This window comes from Triticum dicoccoides, chromosome 7A, assembly GCF_002162155.2.
Source record: "Triticum dicoccoides isolate Atlit2015 ecotype Zavitan chromosome 7A, WEW_v2.0, whole genome shotgun sequence".
NCBI classification, from domain to species: domain Eukaryota; kingdom Viridiplantae; phylum Streptophyta; class Magnoliopsida; order Poales; family Poaceae; genus Triticum; species Triticum dicoccoides.
In genome coordinates this window covers 316,722,856-316,741,514 of record NC_041392.1, presented here as the reverse complement: position 1 = coordinate 316,741,514, position 18,659 = coordinate 316,722,856, and positions in this window count along the sequence as shown.

The window sequence follows — 18,659 nt, the reverse complement described above, 5'->3', positions numbered from 1 at the left end:
GGGCGTCGCGCCGAGCTCATGGGTTTGACCAGAGTAGCTAGAGACGAGCCTAGTGGCGGTGCTAGTGCGGAAGAAGGAGGGCTGGGGTTTTCTATAGGAGTGGAAGAAGAGGAGCGGGCGTTTTTTTTACGAGTGAGGAAGAAGGTGAGCGGGGGTTTTCTAAACGAGTGAGGAATATGGGGAGCAGGGGGAATTGGGGGGGCGACGGAAGCGGGAGAGTCCATCGAGATGTAGTATAAGTGGAAGCGAGGAGGAAGGAGGGTTTTTCTGGGATCGCCCCCTCTTCAAGAAATATGGGCTTCTCCTTGCAAAAAACAAAAACAAATGGGCTTTAAGATGGATAGGCTTTTGTATCGGCCCAGTCGGCTGCCCGTGCTTCATACTAACACTAGAGGCAGCCCGAGACACTCTCCAGCTTATTGCCCATTCGAAAGAGAAAAAGGGACGCCTCCAGCTTATGACAACACATCGGTAACCTTTTTCAACTTGGCATCCATCAAATTACAGGATGTGGTACTGGATGCAGACACTCACACTAGTCGCGTAGTGTGGCAAAGTGAGGTGTCAAATAACAGGCCTACAATATACTTACTAGATTGTAAAGGTTCACAGGCTAGTCAACATTCACATTAAACTAAGCTTTAGAGGATATGGTATGCATACAAACATTCAGAAGAACAAAAGTTCAACATGTTTATGCATCTCAATGATTCACCATACTATAACCAATACAAAGTTGTGAGAAGGTGTGGAAATATAGAAAATCGGTCGATGCTTCTCTGAGCAAAGGGCCTCTATGTGCATGCATTAATTTCTTGGGCATGCTTGTTTATTCTCAATGTTGCGAGCACTTTGGGCATGTTGGCAACTCCACAGCTAGCTAGCTGCCTCATCTTGCAATTGATGCTGACACATTTGCAGCAAACACATGAGGCAATAGAGATGACTCCACATGAGTCCATATTGTGCAGTTCCCCTGAAATCATCTTCATTGTCCTGAATCTGAAAAGATAGGAAAACAATAGCTATACTTAAACGGTTTTGCAAAACAGTAGCACATATCAATAGCTCGTCATGACAAAACACGATCATTTGGATGAAGGGGATACTGACCTGCCTGAGGAAGATTATATATAATTTCATAAGTCCTTGGTTAATTTTCACCTTCGGCTGCACTACTTGTTTGCTACTCCACCCATGGAAGGATCGTTCCGCACTACAATCAGCAAGTCAACCTACGAATAAGCTTATTTCATCTTGCGGTGGTCATTGTACCTAGTTAGGAATGTAGGAATACCTGGAGCACCATGAGGTTAGCTGACAGGAGGTAGATGCAGCCATATAAATTTTCTGTTGTGCTACCAAAATTGAGGTTTGTGTCCCTTCCCGTTATGAGAATTCTTCTTGAAGTTGGTAGAATGTGACGGCTTGTTCTTTGCATCAAACTTTCCTTTCCCTAAGATTTGTTCTTGTTGTTTTGGGGCTGGTTGGGCTGGAAGTTCTTCTCATGTACCATGTGGGCACTAGAAGCTCCCTCAGCGACACGAGCACATGTGTCTTTTGCTCTCGCCTTCTCTTCAAATTCTAGAGTGCTAATGAGATCCGAAACGGAAAACTCATGTCTCTTGTTTTTCAGAGAAGTAGCAAAATCGTTCCCGAAGGTGGAAGCTTGGCAATGATGGTCCCGACAACAAATTTGTCCGGCAACACACACTTAAAGTACTCAAGTTCCTTAGCGAGTGACTATATCTCATGAGTCTGCTGAACAACAGAGCGCTCATCAGTCATCTTGTAGTCACAGAATTGCTCCATGACGTACAACTCGTTGCCAGCGCCCGAGGCCCCAAATGTGGCCTCGAGCATAGGTGACATGTCTTTGCCGCTGTCAAACGACATATATGAATCCACAATGGAATCATCAAGAACACTGAGCAGGGAGGCTTTGAAGAGGGTATCCATGTTCTCAAAAGCTTCCTGTTGTGTAGGATTAAGATCGCCCTCAGGCTTACCCTTAGTGGCGTCATAGCAGTACATGATCTCAAACCAATATACTGCTCTTGTACGCCCCCTTTTATATTGCACCCCCTTAAAATTAGGCGGCTTCAAAAGAACAGCAAAACCACTCAGAGTAAATTGCCTATAATCAGATTTTTGGATTGGATTGTTGAATATATGAGCAATTTACTATGAGATTTACTCCGAATCAACAGTAAATAGATCATGACGACAATTGCAAAGATCAAAGTAATGATGCAGACTAAACAAGGAGGACAGAATCACATACTGTACAGCGGGAGCAGAACCGCTGTGGTTGATGTTGTCACCCATGTCATTGATGAAGAGGTTACCGAGGTCGGGGAAGAAGGTTGTCGTCGAGGAAGTCATCGCTGGCAGGAGTCATAGGAGTTGTAGGGTTTCGTAGTAATTTCAAAAAAAAATTCCTACGCACACGCAAGATCATGGTGATGTATAGCAACGAGAGGGGAGAGTGTTGTCTACATACCCTTGTAGACCGTAAGCGGAAGCGTTAGCACAACGCGGTTGATGTAGTCGTACGTCTTCACGGCCCGACCGATCAAGCACCGAAACTACGGCACCTCCGAGTTCTAGCACACGTTCAGCTCGATGACGTCCCTCGAACTCCGATCCAGCCGAGTGTCGAGGGAGAGTTCCGTCAGCACGACGGCGTGGTGACGATCTTGATGTTCTACCGTCGCAGGGCTTCGCCTAAGCCCCGCTACGATATTATCGAGGTGGACTATGGTGGAGGGGGGCACCGCACACGGCTAAGAGATCCAAGGGATCAATTGTTGTGTCTTTGGTGCTAGCCCTGCCCCTCTATTTATATGTTGAGCCCCGGGGTTGAAACTTGGAGCAAAAGCCTCCTCAAAGTCGGTTTTTCCCGAAAGGCAAGAGTCTCACTCGGACTCCAGGACCAAACGCCACAATCCTTGGCGTTTGGCCCAGACGCCATGGGCCTCGGCGTCTGGCCCAGGGCCAGACGCCAGGGTCTTCGGCGTTTGGCCCCCTGGACTCCGCAAAACTCCTTTTGCACCGATCTAAAGCCTCATGGGCTTGACCCCTTGGCCTAACCATATCATCCAATATATGAATCTTTACGTCTCGACCATTTCGAGACTCCTCGTCATGTCCCCAATCTCATCCGGGACTCCGAACTCCTTCGGTACATCAAAACATGTAAACTCATAATATAACTGTCATCGTAACCTTAAGCGTGCGGACCCTACGGGTTCGAGAACAATGTAGACATGACCGAGACACGTCTCCGGTCAATAACCAATAGCGGGACCTGGATGCCCATATTGGCTCCTACATATTCTACGAAGATCTTTATCGGTCAGACCGCATAACAACATACGTTGTTCCCTTTATCATCGGTATGTTACTTGCCCGAGATTCGATCGTCGGTATCCAATACCTAGTTCAATCTCGTTACTGGCAAGTCTCTTTACTCGTTCCGTAATACATCATCTCACAACTAACATATTAGTTGTAATGCTTGCAAGGCTTATGTGATGTGTATTACCGAGAGGGCCCAGAGATACCTCTCCGACAATCGGAGTGACAAATCCTAATCTCGAAATACGCCAACCCAACATCGACCATTGGAGACACCTGTAGTACTCCTTTATAATCACCCAGTTACGTTGTGACGTTTGGTAGTACCCAAAGTGTTCCTCCGGTAAACGGGAGTTGCATAATCTCATAGTCATAGGAACATGTATAAGTCATGAAGAAAGTAATAGCAACATACTAAACGATCGGGTGCTAAGCTAATGGAATGGGTCATGTCAATCAGATCATTCTACTAATGATGTGACCTCGTTAATCAAATAACAACTCATTGTTCATGGTTAGGAAACATAACCATCTTTGATTAACGAGCTAGTCAAGTAGAGGCATACTAGTGACACTCTGTTTGTCTATGTATTCACACATGTATTATGTTTCCGGTTAATACAATTCTAGCATGAATAATAAACATTTATCATGATATAAGGAAATAAATAATAACTTTATTATTGCCTCTAGGGCATATTTCCTTCAGTCTCCCACTTGCACTAGAGTCAATAATCTAGTTCACATCGCCATGTGATTTAACAGCAATAGTTCACATCACCATGTGATTAACACCCATAGTTCACATCGCTATGTGACCAACATCCAAAGGGTTTACTAGATTCAGTAATCTAGTTCACATCGCTATGTGATTAACACCCAAGGAGTACTAAGGTGTGATCATGTTTTGCTTGTGAGAGAATCTTAGTCAACGGGTCTGCCACATTCAGATCCTCATGTATTTTGCAAATTTCTATGTCAACAATGCTCTGCATGGAGCTACTCTAGATAATTGCTCCCACTTTCAATATGTATCTAGATCAAGACTTAGAGTCATCTAGATTAGTGTCAAACTTGCATCGGCGTAACCCTTTACGACGAACCTTTTTTTCACTTCCATAATAGAGAAACATATCCTTATTCCACTAAGGACAATTTTGACCGCTGTCCAGTGATCTACTCCTAGATCACTATTGTACTCCCTTGCCAAACTCAGTGCAGGGTATACAATAGATCTGGTACACAGCATGGCATACTTTATAGAACCTATGACTGAGGCATAGGAAATGACTTTCATTCTCTTTCTATTTTTTTTTGCCGTGGTTGGGCTTTGAGTCTTACTCAACTTCACACCTTGTAACACAGGCAAGAACTCTTTCTTTGACTGTTCCATTTTGAACTACTTCAAAATCTTGTCAAGGTATGTACTCATTGAAAAAACTTATCAAGCGTCTTGATCTATCTCTATAGATCTTGAAACTCAATATGTAAGCAGCTTCACCGAAGTCTTTCTTTGAAAAACTCCTTTCAAACACTCCTTTTATGCTTTACAGAATAATTCTACATTATTTCCGATCAACAATATGTCATTCACATATACTTATCAGAAATGTTGTAGAGCTCCCACTCACTTTCTTGTAAATACAGGCTTCTCCGAAAGTCTGTATAAAACCAAATGCTTTGATCATACTATCAAAACGTTTATTCCAACTCCGAGAGGCTTGCACCAGTCCATAAATGGATCGCTGGAGCTTGCACACTTTGTTAGCTCCCTTTGGATCGACAAAACCTTCCGGTTGCATCATATACAACTCTTCTTCCAGAAATCCATTCAGGAATGCAGTTTTGACATCCATCTGCCAAATTTCATAATCATAAAATGCGGCAATTGCTAACATGATTCGGACGGACTTAAGCATCGCTACGGGTGAGAAGGTCTCATCGTAGTCAATCCCTTGAACTTGCCGAAAACCTTTTGCGACAAGTCGAGCTTTGTAGACAGTAACATTACCATCAGCGTCAGTCTTCTTCTTAAAGATCCATTTATTCTCAATTGCTTTCCGATCATCGGGCAAGTCAACCAAAGTCCATACTTTGTTCTCATACATGGATCCCATCTCAGATTTCATGGCTTCAAGCCACTTTGCGGAATCTGGGCTCATCATCGCTTCTTCATAGTTCGTAGGTTTCATCATGATCTAGTAGCATGACTTTCAGAACAGGATTACCGTACCACTCTGGCGCGGATCTTACTCTGGTTGATCTACGAGGTTCAGTAGTATCTTGTTCTGAAGTTTCATGATCATCATCATTAGCTTCCTCACTAACTGGTGTAGGTGTCACAAAAACAGTTTTCTGTGATGTACTACTTTCCAATAAGGGAGCAGGTACAGTTACCTCGTCAAGTTCTACTTTCCTCCCACTCACTTCTTTCAAGAGAAACCCCTTCTCCAGAAAGTTTCCGAATTTAGCAAAAAAAGTCTTGCCTTCGGATCTGTGGTAGAAGGTGTATCCAATAGTTTCCTCTGGATATCCTATGAAGATGCACTTCTCCGATTTGAGTTTGAGCTTATCAGGATGAAATTTTTTCATATAAGCATTGCAACCCCAAACTTTAAGAAACGACAGCTTAGGTTTCTTGCCAAACCATAGTTCATGTGGTGTCGCCTCAACGGATTTAGATGGTGCCCTATTTAATGTGAATGTAGCTGTCTTTAATGCATAACCCCAAAACGATAGTGGTAGATCGGTAAGAGACATCATAGATTGCACTGTATATCTAATAAAGTACGGTTATGACGTTTGGACACACCATTATGCTGTGGTGTTCCATGTGGCATGAGTTTGTGAAACTATTCCACATTGTTTTAATTGAAGACCAAACTCGTAACTCAAATATTTGTCTCCGCGATCAGATCGTAGAAACTTTATTTTCTTGTCACGATGATTTTCCACTTCACTCTGAAATTCTTTGAACTGTTCAAATGTTTCAAACTTATGTTTCATCAAGTAGATATCCCCATATCTGCTCAAATCATCTGTGAAGGTCAGAAAATAATGATACCTGCTGCAAGCTTTAATATTCACCGGACCACATACATCAGTATGTATGATCTCCAACAAATCTGTTGCTTGCTTCATTGTTCCGGAGAACGGCGTTTTAGTCATCTTGCCCAAAAGGCATGGTGCGCAAGCATCAAGTGATTCATAATCAAGTGATTCCAAAATCCCATCAGCATGGAGTTTCTTCATGCGCTTTACACCAATATGACCTAAACGGCAGTGCTACAAATAAGTTGCACTATCATTATTAACTTTGCATCTTTTGGTTTCAATATTATGATTATGTGTATCACTACGATCGAGATCCAACGAACTATTTTCATTGGGTGTGTAACCATATAAGGTTTTATTCATGTAAACAGAACAACAATTTATTCTCTTACTTAAATGAATAACCGTATTACAATAAACATGATCAAATCATATTCATGCTCAACGCAAACACCAAATAACACTTATTCAGTTTCAACACTAATCCCGAAAGTATAGGGAGTGTGCGATGATGATCATATCAATCTTGGAACCACTTCCAACACACATCGTCACTTCACCCTTAACTAGTCTCTGTTTATTCTGCAACTCCCGTTTCGAGTTACTAATCTTAGCAACTGAACTAGTATCAAATACTGAGGGGTTGCCATAAACACTAGTAAAGTACACATCAATAACATGTATATAAAATATACTTATGTTCACTTTGCCATCCTTCTTATCTGCCAATCACTTGGGGTAGTTCCGCTTCCAGTGACCAGTCCCTTTGCAGTAGAAACACTTAGTCTCAGGCTTAGGACCAGACTTGGGCTTCTTCACTTGAGCAGCAACTTGCTTGCCATTCTATTTGAAGTTCCCCTTCTTCCCTCTGCCCTTTTCTTGAAACTAGTGGTCTTGTCTACCATCAACACTTGATGTTTTTCTCGATTTCTACCTTCGTCAATTTCTGCATTACGAAGAGCTTGGGAATTGTTTCCGTTATCCCTTGCATATCATAGTTCATCACGAAGTTCTACTAACTTGGTGATGGTGACTAGAGAATTCTGTCAATCACTATCTTATCTGGAAGATTAACTCCCACTTGATTCAAGCGATTGTTGTACTCAGACAATCTGGGCACATGCTCACTAGTTGAGCGATTCTCCTCCATCTTTTAGCTATAGAACTTGTTGGAGACTACATATCTCTCAACTCGGGTATTTTGCTTGAAATATTAACTTCAACTCCTGGAACATCTCATATGCTCCATGACGTTCAAAACGTCGTTGAAGTCCCGATTCTAAGCCATTAAGCATGGTGCACTAAACTATCAAGTAGTCATCATATTGAGCTAGCCAAACGTTCATAACGTCTGCATCTGCTCCTGCAATAGGTCCATCACCTAGCGGTGCATCAAGGACATAATTCTTCTGTGCAGTAATGAGGATAAACCTCAGATCACGGATCCAATCCGCATCATTGCTACTAACATTTTTCAACATGATTTTCTCTAGGAACATATCAAAATAAACACAGGGAAGCAACAACGCGAGCTATTGATCTACAACATAATTTGCAAAATACTACCAGGACTAAGTTCATGATAAACTAAAGTTCAATTAATCATATTATTTAAGAACTCCCACTTAGATAGACATCCCTCTAATCCTCTAAGTGATTACGTGATCCAAATCAACTAAACCATGACCGATCATCACGTGAGATGGAGTAGTTTTCAATGGTGAACATCGTTATGTTGATCATATCTACTATATGATTCACGCTCGACCTTTCGGTCTCCGTGTTCCGAGGCCATATCTGTATATGCTAGGCTCGTCAAGTTTAACCTGAGTATTCTGCGTGTGCAAAACTGGCTTGCACCCGTTGTAGATGGACGTAGAGCTTATCACACCCGATCATCACGTGGTGTCTGGGCACGACGAACTTTGGCAATGGTGCATACTCAGGGAGAACACTTCTTGATAATTTAGTGAGAGATCATCTTATAATGCTACCGTCAATCAAAGCAAGATAAGATGCATAAAAAAATAAACATCACATGCAATCAATATAAGTGATATGATATGGCCATCATCATCTTGTGCTTGTGATCTCCATCTCCAAAGCACCGTCATGATCACCATCGTCACCGGCGCGACACCTTGATCTCCATCGTAGCATCGTTGTCATCTCGCCAATCTTATGCTTCCATGACTATCACTACCGTTTAGTAATAAAGTAAAGCATTACATCGCGATTGCATTGCATACAATAAAGCGACAACCATATGGCTCCTGCCAGTTGCTGATAACTCGGTTACAAAACATGATCATCTCATACAATAAAATTCAGCATCATGCTTTGACCATATCACATCACAACATGCCCTGCAAAAACAAGTTAGACGTCCTCTACTTTGTTGTTGCATGTTTTACGTGGCTGCTACGGGCTTAAGTAAGAACCAATCTCACCTACGCATCAAAACCACAACGATAGTTTGTCAAATAGACTCCGTTTTAACCTTCTCAAGGACCGGGCGTAGCCATACTCGGTTCAACTAAAGTTGGAGAGACAGTCGCCCGCAAGCCATCTATGTGCAAAGCACGTCGAGGGAACCGGTCTCGCGTAAGCGTACGCGTAAGGTTGGTCCGGGTCGTCTCGTCCAACAATACCGCCGAACCAAAGTATGACATGCTGGTAGGCAGTATGACTTGTATCGTCCACAACTCACTTGTGTTCTACTCGTGCATATAACATCAACATAAGTAACCTAGGCTCTGATACCACTGTAGAGTTTCGTAGTAATTTCAAAAAAAATTTCCTACGCACACGCAAGATCATGGTGATGTATAGCAACGAGAGGGGAGAGTGTTGTCTACATACCCTTGTAGACCGTAAGCGGAAGCGTTAGCACAACGCGGTTGATGTAGTCGTACGTCTTCACGGCCCGACCGATCAAGCACCGAAACTACGGCACCTCCGAGTTCTAGCACACGTTCAGCTCGATGACGTCCCTCGAACTCCGATCCAGCCGAGTGTCGAGGGAGAGTTCCGTCAGCACGACGGCGTGGTGACGATCTTGATGTTCTACCGTCGCAGGGCTTCGCCTAAGCACCGCTACGATATTATCGAGGTGGACTATGGTGGAGGGGGGCACCGCACACGGCTAAGAGATCCAAGGGATCAATTGTTGTGTCTTTGGTGCTAGCCCTGCCCCTCTATTTATATGTTGAGCCCCGGGGTCGAAACTTGGAGCAAAAGCCTCCTCAAAGTCGGTTTTTCCCGAAAGGCAAGAGTCCCACTCGGACTCCAGGACCAAACGCCACAATCCTTGGCATCTGGCCCAGACGCCATGGGCCTCGGCATCTGGCCCAGGGCCAGACGCCAGGGTCTCCGGCGTTTGGCCCCCTGGACTCCGCAAAACTCCTTTTGCACCGATCTAAAGCCTCATGGGCTTGACCCCTTGGCCTAACCATATCATCCAATATATGAATCTTTACGTCTCGACCATTTCGAGACTCCTCGTCATGTCCCCAATCTCATCCGGGACTCCGAACTCCTTCGGTACATCAAAACATGTAAACTCATAATATAACTGTCATCGTAACCTTAGGCGTGCGGACCCTACGGGTTCGAGAACAATGTAGACATGACCGAGACACGTCTCCGGTCAATAACCAATAGCGGGACCTGGATGCCCATATTGGCTCCTACATATTCTACGAAGATCTTTATCGGTCAGACCGCATAACAACATACGTTGTTCCCTTTGTCATCGGTATGTTACTTGCCCGAGATTCGATCGTCGGTATCCAATACCTAGTTCAATCTCGTTACTGGCAAGTCTCTTTACTCGTTCCGTAATACATCATCTCACAACTAACATATTAGTTGCAGTGCTTGCAAGGCTTATGTGATGTGCATTACCGAGAGGGCCCAGAGATACCTCTCCGACAATCGGAGTGACAAATCCTAATCTCGAAATACGCCAACCCAACATCTACTTTTGGAGACACCTGTAATGCTCCTTTATAATCACCCAGTTACGTTGTGACGTTTGGTAGCACCCAAGGTGTTCCTCCGGCAAACGGGAGTTGCATAATCTCATAGTTATAGGAACATGTATAAGTCATGAAGAAAGCAATAGCAACATACTAAATGATCAGGTGCTAAGCTAATGGAATGGGTCATGTCAATCAGATCATTCAACTAATGATGTGACCTCGTTACTCAAATAACAACTCTTTTGTCTATGGTTAGGAAACATAACCATCTTTGATTAACGAGCTAGTCAAGTAGAGGCATACTAGTGACACTCTGTTTGTCTATGTATTCACACATGTGTTATGTTTCCGGTTAATACAATTCTAGCATGAATAATAAACATTTATCATGATATAAGGAAATAAATAATAACTTTATTATTGCCTCTAGGGCATATTTCCTTCAGGAGTGTGCTCCCCAAAAACCCGATTGCCCCTCTCCCGTACAGGATCACGAAAGGCGGGGTTCGGAGGACTGTTGTCCCTTCTCGCGGTGCACACCCGAAGGAGGGCTGGAGAAGAATTGCGTGGCGGTGCTATGATCTAGAATGGTGCGAAACCATATGATACAACAGCGGCTAGGGTAGAGAATGTCAGGTCGGTCGTGCGAGTAAAGACCAAGTATAATAGTAGGCCTTTGGCCCAAACCCCACGTCCAAGTCAATAATAGCCCCACTATCCAAAAGAATCAGAAACGGCTGAGTAATTAAGGCGTTCGTTAATTATTAATTAATGACTTAATAAATTTTCCGACTAACAAAAATATAGACCATGTGGATAGCTTTTCTCCTTGGACAGGCTCATTCCCGAAGAGCGCACGTGTAGGTTTCCTATTATCATGCTCATGCAAATGCTAGAATAGATCACATTATAAAGTGGTGCAACTCACACTCACCTAGAAGTATGGGACTAAACTTTAGTCCCACTCACACAACACTTAGAGCATGGTTAATAGTATAGCCAACATCCGACTATATGAAGTTAACACATCATCTAGAACCAACCTAATAGCCTGCTAGTACAATAGTTAGTCCCTTTAGTATAATACTGTATCATTAATAATGGCCCCACCTTTTTTCTCACAAAGTATGTTGCAGCTCCTGCTACAACCGGCTACAAGTTTACAACCCGCTTCTCCTCTCTCTCCTCTTCTCTCTCCTTCAACTAAGCACAAATACTATATTTAAATCCTTATGTCATCTAATTGTAGTACTTGCTCTAAAGTTACTCTCCACTGTGTAGTCTGAAATGCCGGGCGTGCAGCCGGCAGTGCTCTCGGTCGGTGCGCCGCTTCAATGACGGAAGTAGTGAGAGGTCGCATTGCCCTGACTTGCCATCAATGTGGAGCGGCGGGCTCAGCTGGCGCCGGGCGGGAAGCGCGCGCGGGAGGGGGGAGGGGTTTTTGTTGGGCCAAGAAGGTGAGAAGCCAACTTGGGATCGCTCCCGACGGGGAAATATCATGTGCTCCCATACTCACTACTCCCTCTGTTCCTAAATATAAGTCTTTTTAGATATTGCAATAAGAGACTACATACGGAGCAAAATGAGTGAACCTACACTCTAAAGTATGTCTATATACATTCGTATGCAGTCCATAGTGAAATCTCTAGAAAGACATATATTTAGGAACGGAGGGAGTAGTAGTTTCATGCATATGATACTAGTCTACGTTACGACTCCCTCCTTTCCGGTTTATAGGGCTTATCTCAAAATCTTAGTTTTTCCATTTTATAAGGATCAATTTGGTTGTTCCCCATCACAAGTTTAGATTTCAAGGTGCATTAAATAATTGCATGCAAGTATTAAGAGAAAAATGACCAATGCATGTACTTTATGCATGCATGCATTGCAACTAATACAATGGTAAACATAAATTTTTGAGGAAAACAAGAGCATTAATTAGGTGCTTTTGCAAATTACAAAAAGTATTCCATCACTCATCATCTACCTTGGTTGGTGAGATTTTCGAATTGAGCCCTATAAACCGGAAAGGAGGGAGCCCTATAAACCGGAAAGGAGGGAGTAGTACAGTAATGTTATGATGGCTTCATTTATTACCTTGTAGACTCATCTTGTCTTGGGAAACACTATGTTACAGTAACATATTATGTTACCACTTCTCATTAACGACTTGCCACATAAGCAAAATTTTCTTGGATTGCGCTAAGTGACTCCCACTATAACTAGCCATACAAAGTGTGGGCTATATAGAGGGCATAGTAAGCAAGCTTCTCATCATTTTGCGAGTTGACATGACACATCAAAGTAGTAGTTTTTTTTCAAAATGTACATCCAAGTACCAGTGTAGTAGTCTCCAAAAAGGGCCGACCATGTCCATGGCTACCATCCCATCCCGTGCTCTGTCATTGAGTATGTGCACGATTCACATGCCATTAAAAAAACTGTGTACGTTCCATCGAAGAAAAAAATTAAAAACAAACACGCCACCGCATTATGGTTGATCTTTGATTCGTCCATGTGTGGTTCCCCACCCTCCACTAAGTGAACAACTACCAAACGTGTCAAATTATCATGCGAGCTGCCTCTTCATCTAGAAATGAGCTCCACCGTGTACCCGCGCGTGTGTGTTAGGGTATGAGGCACATAGTACGTGCGTCCGTGCGTGCAATTTTTCTGTTCGTGCACGTACTCCTTTTTGTGGGTGATTCGTGCATGTACTCGGCCTACGTTGGTGACCGTTGGTGAGTCTCACTTATCTATACATATCAGCATGTACATCTACATCTGCATCTATGTCTACACTACATCTACATATACATGTACCTCTACTATAGTACAACAAGTTTTAAACATGAGACCAGCCATTTTCTTGCATGAAACGACCAGCCCGTGTCGCTTCTTGCTCCTCATCTCTCTCAAAGTGCGTCCGGAAGGCGATTTTGCCGTTGATTGAGGTCGGTTCGCTCACACTCGGTCCCACATATTATAAATCTAAAAAGAATACTCTGACCAGCGGACCATTGAAAGAAGTGGAGTATATTTTTCACCCTCTAATGTAAGTTGATGGACAAATAACCCTCCAAAGTCAATTCGGTATGATTTTTACCCTCAAATATCTAAAACCAGGTATATCACCCCTTGAGCGGTTTTAGTGTTCACATGTTAGAGTTTAGGCGGTTTTGATTGTTGACTAGGAATTGACTAATTATTTATGCTAATGAAATGGCAACGACACCATCGGAAGCCGCGGATGTTGTCGGAGATGTACCCAATGGACCCCGACCTTCCCTACGAAGAGAGGAGATCATGCGGGTGCCTTGCAAGCTCAAGGGGTCGTCGGTCTACCTCGTCGGCTCGTCGCCCGCCTCATATTGGGAGTAACTTAGATACTAGTAACATAGCGCACTCCAAGAAAATTTTGCGTATGTGGCATGTAGTTAATGAGGAGAGAGATCTTTAGAGTAACATAGTAATATGTCACAGTACTACAAGTTACTCCCGACTATGACCAGTCTTGGCCTCTCCTAGTGCTCCATCATGTATAGCTGCTAAGCCTACCACGTAGGCATAAAATATGATGTGGCAAGTTAATTAAGAAGAGAGAGACTAGTTTGGTGACCCCAGGAAGAAATAGTGGAAAGACAGTTTTGAGTCTATAGCTAATTAAATGAAGCAAGATTAGCAACAACAAACTAAGCACCTACTATGCGTTGGAGACTTGAGTTGCTAAGCCATTTAATGCACTTAGCACCTCATCTAAGCACATTTGCATTGGAAGAGGTCTTAATTCCATATGGTATCATAATATGATACTCAACTCTCTCTTTCTTCATTTAATTCTACACCACCTCATCAAATTTGCCTACTACTAGTTGTCATGCATGATACTACTTATAATACTCCCATTACAACTAGCCTGGTAGAATTAAAATACCTAATCTAAATGGTCGTTGCCCTATCTCTTTGTCCTCCTCCAGCATCCGGCAGAAGAGGAATCGTGCAAGACACCAGTTGTATTCGTCGGTGTCGCCTCAGCGGCGGCCTTCATGGGATAAAATCGGCGGCGACCTCTCGTGTTCTACTTCTCCTTGATGACGGCGGCGGGCAGGGACGTGATGCCCGTCACCTCATCGACATCCGCGTAGCCACATCACCTCGTCGACATCCGCGATGGCTTCTTTCTCTGCCCGCAAGTCGCAGCTACGAGCGCGTCGATGGTGGATGGCACAGTCACAGACACTGGAGGTGATGTACGACGTAGCAGCGTCGAGGGCAGCGACGATGCTCGTGCCGCCGTGCTCCCCGACAAGCCGGCACTCTTCCTTGAGTTGTATTGGAGAGGCCAGCTGCAGAACCACGCGCTGGCTTAGTGCAGCAACTGCCTCTGACGGGCTAGGCGAGATAGGTGGAGAAACGAGTTGCCTTGCTCGTAACTACCGGGCTCGGCGGGCCACCCAGACGGCTTTTATGCCGGAGAACTAATCTTCCTGCTTGTCGGAGGAGCTTTGCCGGTGTCTTGCTCCTGAACGGACGTGTGTGGCGGGAGTTGGTTTCTCGCATTCCACGCGGTTTTAAATGTAGGTTTTTGAATGCGGTGAGGAGGCGGGTACAGCTGGGGGTGCAGCGGGCGGCGCCCTGGGCCGGTGCGCCGCTTCAAATGGCGAACGCAGTGAGAGGTCGCGTCCGCCCTGACCCCCTTGACCGTGGACTTTGACGATGTACGTCACCTCATGTCCAGATCTGAGATGCCATGTGTACTAGATGAATGACTCCAAGCTCGATCACCGTGATGCAAGAGGTGCGAGCCGAGGAACACAGTTGGAGACACTCCCCTCAGACTAGCCACAATGGGTAGTAACATAGGCTAGTAACATGCTCATGTTACTAGTCTGTGTTAGTACTACCTCTATAGTAACTGTCTGAGGGGGGTAACATATGTGTGGTAACATGCAACACTTCATTTATTAGGATATAGACACATCTTGCCTTGATATGTGTGATGTTACTACTTTCCTCTCTTTCTTAATTTATTGCTTTCCACATCATCTACTTTATCTAGACATGTGTGATGTTACTACCTACTAGCAAGATGCCCGTGCGTTGCACGTAACATCAAGATGCATTTGTATGACTAGTTTATCTTGTGAGAGAAAAGGATGAACGAGGGAAGGCCTTATTTGCAAATGTGGAGAGGTGTGTGGGTACCTTTTTGCAAAATTGCCACAGTTTCCTTCCTATCCGTTAGATATAAATCGGATGGCCTATATTGCAGGATGGCAGGCACACCATCATCACCAACTCTGTTGTTTATAAGAGTGTAGATGTAGATGTTACTCCCACTCTGGGTAGTCTCAGTGTGTGCTTCTCGTTGTTCTGCAAGTTGACGGACACATCAAAGTTAATACGTAGTAGTATTATTTAGTACTCTCTCCAAAAAGGGCCGACCATGTCCATGGCTACCATCATGTGCTCGGTCATTGAGTACGTGTACTATTCATGTGCCATCGAGGAGGAAAAATATTGCATAGCACTAGGTGCCATCATAGTGCACGACTCACTTACGCATTGTTTATCTCCATTTTCTTGCATGACACGTGCACCTTGATGCTAGATGTCCCGCATGTTGGCAAAAGGATAAACAAAGTGCGGCGGGCTGGCATTTTCACCGTCTACAGGTCGGTTAACTCATCACATGTTACCGACTCTTGGGTGGGATAGTTTTTTTGGTGGGTTTGGGGCAACTTGCTCCAATTTAACCCTCATGTTTGGATACTTTAGGTCTATTTAAGCCCCAACTAGGTCAAACTAACTCTAACCCATGGATCCAAACAGGGTCAAAGTTAGTCTCGGAAAACGCATTAAGCCCTATAAACATAGACAGTCGGAGTACATGATACTAGCAAACGCTCACCAATAGTAGTAGTTCATTGGTTGGTTTCGATTTTTTGATTTAGTTGTTGTGCTGCTACTGCCCAATATTCGTGTGTGGTTGCTTCTAGAATAAAAAAAGGAGGTACCCCTACGTATGTTACTCCCACTATGCCTAGCCTAAGGTTAGTAGGTGACCTTGCGCTTGGCTCTTCGCCTCTTCCGGAAGTCGAACAATAATGATGGTACTATAGTAGTACTTCTGGCAATCTGATACTAAATGAATTGTAGCACGTCCACCGCTTGTAAGCAAAAGTTTCTCCTCGTGCTGCGAGCCACCACGCATGTGTTGGCGAGGGAGAAGGCATAGCAAGCAAGCTTCTTGTCATTCTACGAGCTGACGGGACACATCAAAGTTATTTAGTACGTACTCTCTCCAAAAAAGGGCTAACCATGTCATGGCTACCCCCCATCCGGTGCTCCAACGATGAGTACATGCACTATTCACGTGTCATCGAGGAGAAAAAATATTGCGTAGTAGTAGGTGCCATCGAAGTGCACGACTCACTTATGCACTACTTATCTGATTATCTCTGTTTTCTTGCATGACAAGTGGACCTAGATGCTAGATGTCTCGCGTGTTGGCAAAAGGATGAAGAAAGCTCACGTAAAAAAAGAGTTGAAGAACATAGATTCCCGACGACCGAGAAAGAGCAAGGAACCTCGCGGTGGAGCATCTACAAGGAACCTTGCGCGTTTCCCCTGATTTTTGCCACCTGTCCACCTATAAACAAATAAAAGAACATGAACTCTTCGCTAACCACTAGAGACGATACATCAGGATGCTATGTTGAAAATGTTTTATAGTTTATATTGATAACGACGCAAGAAGCCACGCATGTACGGGACGCATGCAGCCACGCATATACACACGCTAATGCACTAACTCATGCTGATCCAACTCATGCACATACGCACACAACATGGAGCACACAACGCACGTACACAACACGTGCATGCACACACAATAGGCCGCAGAATGCACGTGAATAACACATGCATGCGCACACATTCGGCTGCATGGAGGCGTGCACCATCTGCGGTGACGTCCGGTTCGTCGTGCTACGGCGAAGCTTGCACACAACGGCGCCTACGCATCTCTTGCAAAACCTCTTTGCCGTCATTGCTCAATGACTAGTTGGAGACAAAGACGACCGCAGCCTCGGCCTTAGAGCCAACACAGATGGAAAAGCATGCACGCTGCATGCACACGAGCACGTACGGAGTGCCCACGATGTGGTGCGTCCCCAGTCGCCTCTACTCCTTCTATGGATGTTGTCTATCAAAGCGGTTGCATGCCTAATGATGATGTGGGTGAGATCTACTCAGATGATGACGAGGAAAATTATGGGGAGTGGGCTCTCATGCAAGAGCCTAGCTATATGCGAATTCCTATACAAATAGAATAAATGTGAAGAAAGAGAAAGAGAGAAGGTTGAAAGAAGTACTAAGTGATGTTAAAGCCAACCTTGTAGCCCACACTACTATATGAGTGACTATAAATGATGGTTATACATGACATGGCAGTTTGTTATAGCCATCAGTTGGCTATACTATTAACCATGCTCTTAGGCTGGTCATAGTGCAGAGTAACTTAGACTAGTGTCATGCATATGACACTAGTCTAAGTTACTACCTCCATAATGCAAAGTAACATAGTAGTAGTGTCATACTAGTTGGCTTCATTTATTACCTTGTAGACTCATCCTCTCTTGGAAAGCGCTATGTTACAGTAACATATATTTTTTTCTCGAATATGCACGAGTGTGCGTATTATTCATTAAAGAAGAGAGGGGATAGAGCCCCTAACCCGCAGTTACAAGCTTATTTACATGCGAAATTAATCCGGCACCACCCTAGTTTCTACAATGGACTACTCGCTTGTGCCGCACACTACATATTATGTCACTTTAAACACATCTCTCCTCATTAAATACATGCCACATAAGAAAACTTGTCTTGGACTGCGCTATGTTACTACTTAGGAGTATGTTACTCCCACTATGAACTGCTGCACGTCCACCGCAGCAAAAGTTTCTCCTCGTGTCGTGAGCCACCGCGCACGTGTTGGTGAGGGAGAAGCCATAGGGGCTGTTTGGTTTGTGACTAAGTTTGCCAAAGGTTACCACACCTAAGATTAGGCAAGTTTGACTAACTTAGTGGGTGTTTGGTTCAAGCCACACTTTAGGCAAGCCACATTTAGGCCCCACATGGCATGCACATAAAAAGTGTGGCAAGATTCCCTTAGGCTTGCCAACTTGTGGCTCTCATTTTGAAGAACTGAGGGGCCGTTTGGTTCTAGGACTAGGAGTGCCACAATACAATGTTGCCAAA